Source organism: Triticum dicoccoides, chromosome 3A (assembly GCF_002162155.2).
Source record: "Triticum dicoccoides isolate Atlit2015 ecotype Zavitan chromosome 3A, WEW_v2.0, whole genome shotgun sequence".
NCBI classification, from domain to species: Eukaryota; Viridiplantae; Streptophyta; class Magnoliopsida; order Poales; family Poaceae; genus Triticum; species Triticum dicoccoides.
Genome location: NC_041384.1, coordinates 651,942,737 through 651,948,476, shown reverse-complemented (window position 1 = coordinate 651,948,476; position 5,740 = coordinate 651,942,737).

Sequence of the window (5,740 nt, the reverse complement as noted above, 5' to 3'; positions counted from 1 at the left end):
GAGGCTGGTCCCTCCAACCTCCCTCGCGAGGCTAGTCCTGCCATCGGTCCTCGCGAGGGCGGTCACGCCATCCCTGGCGAAGGCCACGGTCTTCCCATCGTTCGCCACCTCTTCCTCCTCCTCGGCCATAGCCCCTGTCGTTGCGCTCTGGGTGTCGGCCTATTCGCCCATCTCGCACGGCTCTGAGCTCTTGACATTCGTTGGTGTTGTGGGTGTGGAGGTCGTGGTACACGCAGTACCGTCCACCCTTCGATGACTCAGGCTAATCCCTGCCTCGCTTGGTGTCCGGTTCCGCTGCTAGCACGGCAGCCCCCTTGCGCTTCATGTCTTTGGCCTTGAGCTTCTTTTCTTCCGGGTCGGCTGCCGGGAGCTCGAGGAGGGAGAGGCGCCCTTCCTCAGCCCTGGCGCACTTGGTCGCCAAGTTGAACAGCTCCAGGGACGTGCACAAGTCTTCATGGATTGCTAGCTCTTCCTTCATCTTGACGTCGCGCACGCCATCGGAGAAGGCTGAGATGATAGCTTCTTCAGTCACCTTGGGGATCTTGAGGCGAGCGTAGTTGAAGCGCTGGATGTACTTCTGCAGGGTTTCTCCCGGCTGTTGCTTGATGTGGCGCAGGTCGCTCACGGCCGGGGGCCGGTCGCGAGTGCCCTGGAAGTTGGCGATGAAGCGGGTGTGCATCTCGCTCCAGGAGGAGATCATGCCGGGAGCCAGGTTCAGGAGCCAGGTGCGGGCGCCGTCCTTGAGCGCCATGGGGAACCAATTCGCCATGACCTTTTCATCTCCGTTGGTGGCTACGATGCCCAGCTCGTAGAGCTGCAGGAACTCCGCGGGGTCCGCTGTGCCATCGTAGCGGGGAGGGAGGTCAGGCTTGAACTTGCCTGGCCATGTGACGCCGCGCAGCTCGGGGGTGAAGGCGAGGCAGCCCGCCATGGCCACCGGTGCCCTTTGCTGGCGCTGGACTTGTTCTTGCGGGTCACCGTGCGCCGCCATTGGGAGCAGCGCGGGGTCTCGTCTTGGAGGCGCTGGGGCGCGATCCTGGCGCGCCGGCGCTGGGAGCGTGCGAGCACCTTCCCGGGGACGTGGGATCTCTTGGCAGCTCCCTTCTTGCTGCGCAGGCATCGGACGCGGAGGGTCCTGCCCTGGGGCTGCGCGCCTTGGAGCCAAGGCACCTTCTTGGGGGGGAGGAGGCGGAGGCGCCTCCTGATCCTCACCCCCTGCACGGGACAGAGAGCGAAGCAGCGAGAGGGACCGCAAGGGGGACCCCCTGCGGCACTGACGAGATCGTTGATGCGGGCGAGCCAGTCCTCGTAGAGGTTGTCGACGGGGCGATAGTGCAGGAGCTCCCGCGCCAAGAGCAGTGAGGCGTGCGCATCCATGGGTGCGCGACGGGCGTGGGACAACGAGCTAGCTGGAGTCAGCGACGGGGTGGCGATGCGGCCATCCCGCCGCACCGAAGGATGCTGGGACGAGGCCTGCTGCTCATTCCCCACCGGGCCGGTGGCGGCGTTGGTGGTGGGCGACGGGGAACGACAAGGGGGGCCACCGACGGGCGCCGTCTGGGCGACGCGAGTGGCATGAGCAGCCCGGCGCTCGGCGCGAGCCCGACGAGCGTCAGCCATGGACACGACGGAAGATCACACGCGAACAGCGGAAGAAAGATTATGTCAAGATCTTTGATTTGCAAAAAGAATCAACTAATTCAGAGTTACAAAACTCAAGTTATGATTAAAAGAAGTTTCAATATGAATCTGAACAAATTTCGAAATTTGAAAATTTCAAAAAGTTGATATGACAGGTTTACTGGATAGGTGAAAACAAGACAAAACTATAGGCGCTCATTTCATCTAATTTGGATAAACGAGTAAAAAGTTATGTCTATTTGAAAAATCAGGGCCAAGCTGTTTTACGGAAGAAAAATAATTATGGCTAAAAAAATATAGGTCTAATGTATAAATACATACACTAATTGGTAATCTAATTATTCTACCGTACTAGTCTAGAAATAATAAACGATGGAAGTGTAAAAAGAAAAAAAACAAAGAAAGATAACTTTATAAGGTAAAAAAAGACGACTTTGGATAGACGAGACAATTTCCAGAAAGCCTGCGGAAGAGGAGAAAAATATTTTTTCTTTAATGAATCTAGTCAAACTAAAATATTGATTTAACACGAATCGAATGATATTTGGAGGCTCTATGGGTCTATATTTATAGGTGGAAAAATGGTTTAGGAGTCAAAGACTTGGCAATATGGGACTAAACATATACGTACGTAGATGAAACTAAAAAAACATGGGCTAAAAGTTAGGCCCGGCCGCGTGCTATAGTTTTTTTTCTTTTAAACAAATTCGGTCAAATAAAAAAAGGCTGGCTGGGCCTGGCCCATGTAGGATAAAGAAAAAGAAAAGATGGGGCGCCCGCTGCCACGATGCTGCGCTCCTAGGCGACAGTTAATTTCAGGAGCGCGCGCAGTTTTTGTTATTTTTTTAAAACAGAAAGCGGTAAACTGAAAAACAAAAATAAAAATAAATTTTTACATAGGCATATTATATATCAATATTTGCAGATAAAGTTTGTAGAACACATGGACATTTTTCCAGCATCAAATCAAATCCACAAAAATTCAAATAAATCAAATAGTGCTACTGCTCTAATAGAAGATTTCAAATTTATTTCTCTCCAATTTTCTGATGTAGGGAATCATTTTACCCTATTTTCCATTTATTTTATTTCTGGGGAAAATAATTTGAATAAAACCATATAACTCCAAATTGAAAATAATTTCAAAAGGACTTTGAATTTGATACTTTTTAAACTTCCAACTCATGTTTCATATGATTTGAAGAAGTCATTTCATCTTCTCTCATGAAAATCATTCAGTTGCTTAAAGTTTCTGAATTTGAAATATTTCCAAATTAAATTCAAATCTTTTCAACAATCCTTTTGATTTATTTAAATGGTAGAAGTCATGTCATCTTCTCTCTAGGTTTTTGTGATGAAATAAATTTGAATTCTTGGAGATTAGAAAGCAAAGTGAAAGTTTTGGGAAAGTCATTTTATTCCCTTTCATTTAACTTTCAAAAAGTTTTGAATTTCACTCAATTTCACACAAGCAACCACACCACAATCAAACAATCAATCAAATCTATTTATTTAATATAAAATTCCAAAATTTAAAATTTTGGGATGTTACACAACTCCTCACCGACTAGCGAGCCTACGAAAGAATTACTCACTCCCGGTGGGGGGCATCATGGAATTGGCGATGGAGAAGGGTTGGTGATGACGAAGAATGAAGATCCCCCTCTCCGGAGCCCCAAACGGACTCCAGATCTGGCCTCCCAATATGAAGAACAGGACGTGACGGCCACCAGGTGCTACTGCTCTAAAAAAATAGGATTTTATAGCGTTGGTTTTAGGATCTGCGAGGCCACCAGGTGGGGATAACCCGCCTGGGCGTGCCTGGGAGGGTAGGTGCGCCCTAGTGGATTGTGCCCACCCAGGTGCCCCCCTCCGGTGGCTCTTGGCTCCAGAAATTCTTTTTATTGATATAAAAAATACTCGCAAAGTTTCGTTCCATTCCGAGAACTTTTATTTATGCACAAAAACAACATCATGGTAGTTCTGCTGAAAACAACATCAGTCTGGGGTTAGTTTCATTCAAATCATGCAAATTAGAGTCCAAAACAAGAGGAAAAGCGTTAGGAAAAGTAGAAACGTTGGAGACGTATCATCAAGCCATCTGGACCAGGAGCTTTGATTGAAGGTAGCGAGAAAATCGTCTTTCTTATTTTCGGCTCGTCAAAAGGCTTGTCCAAAGCCGATAGATCGTATGGCTCATAACCGAGTCCCTCCCAATTCAGACACACCGATCGGGGCACTGGGGTGCCAAGATGGGCCTGGAAGTGGTTGAAAAATTCAGTGTCCTTATCCTCTCTTGAGATTCCGACTTGTATTGTTTGGTAGTAGATTTTAGATGACAAGCACTAGGTTTTGCACAAGGCAATTTCCCATCACATGTGTTGGCAGTTCTTTTAGGGTACGATAGATTAAGGCACATGGATAACCATTGAATGTAACTATGTATACCCCATGGTCAGTATACATACATCATGGAAAAACTATACAAAACATGGTATTTATGGAAAAGAATCTTCTCTAATTCATGGCAAAATGTACAAAAGTTATGTACTGTTCTCATGTCAACTTTAGAAAATTTACATATCTAGATCATGGCAAATGAGGAAAATGTTGGGGAACACAGTAATTTCAAAAAAACTCCTACGCACACGCAAGATCATGGTGATGCATAGCAACGAGAGGGGAGCGTGTTGTCTACGTACCCTCGTAGACTGTAAGAGGAAGCGTTATGACAACGTGGTTGATGTAGTCATACGTCTTCACGATCGACCGATCCTAGCACCGAAGGTACGGCACCTTCGCGATCAGCACACATTTGGCTTGGTGACGTCCCATGAACTCACGATCCAGTAGAGGTTCGAGGGAGAGCTTCGTCAGCATGACGGCGTGATGATGGTGATGATGATGCTACCGGAACAGGGCTTGGCCTAAGCACTGCTATGATATGACCGAGGTGGATTATGGTGGAGGGGGGCACCGCACATGGCTGGAAACAATCAACTTGTGTGTTCTAGGGTGCCCCCTGCCCCCGTATATAAAGGAGCAAGGGGGGAGGCCGGCCGACCTTGGGCGCGCCAAGGAGAGGGGGAGTCCTCCTCCTAGTAGGAGTAGGACTCCCCTTTTCCTATTCCAACAAGGAAGAGGGAAGGGGGAAGGAAGGAGAGGGAGAGAGGGAGGAAAGAGGGGCCCCCTTCTTGTCCAATTCGGACTCCCAGGGGGGGGGGCACGGCCAGCCCTAGGCCCTCTCCTCTCTCTCACACAAGGCACATGTAGGCCCATTAGTGAAGGAAATATCCCCTAGAGGCAATAATAAACTTGTTATTTATATTTTCTTATATCATGGCAAATGTTTATTATTCATCCTAGAATTGTATTAACTGGAAACTTAGTACATGTGTGAATACATAGACAAACAAAGTGTCACTAGTTTGCCTCTACTTGACTAGCTCGTTGAATCAATGATGGTTATGTTTCCTAATCATGGACATGAGTTGTCATTTGATTAACGTGATCACATCATTAGAGAATGATGTGATTGACTTGACCTATCCGTTAGCTTAGCACGATGATCATTTAGTTTCTTGCTATTGCTTTCTTCATGACTTATACATGTTCCTATGACTATGAGATTATGCAACTCCCGAGTACCGGAGGAACACTTTGTGTGCTACCAAACGTCACAATGTAACTGGGTGATTATAAAGGTGCTCTACAGGTGTCTCCGATGGTGCTTGTTGACTTGGCATAGATCGAGATTAGGATTTGGCACTCCGATTGTTGGAGAGGTATCTCTGGGCCCTCTCGGTAATGCACGTCACTATAAGCCTTGCAAGCATTGTGACTAATGAGTTAGTTGCAGGATGATGCATTACGGAACGAGTAAAGAGACTTGCCGGTAACGAGATTGAACTAGGTATGTGGATACCGACGATCGAATCTCGGGCAAGTAACATACCGATGACAAAGGGAACAACGTATGTTGTAATGCGGTTTGACCGATAAAGATCTTCGTAGAATATGTAGGAACCAATATGAGCATCCAGGTTCCGCTATTGGTTATTGACCGGAGACGAGTCTCGGTCATGTCTACATAGTTCTC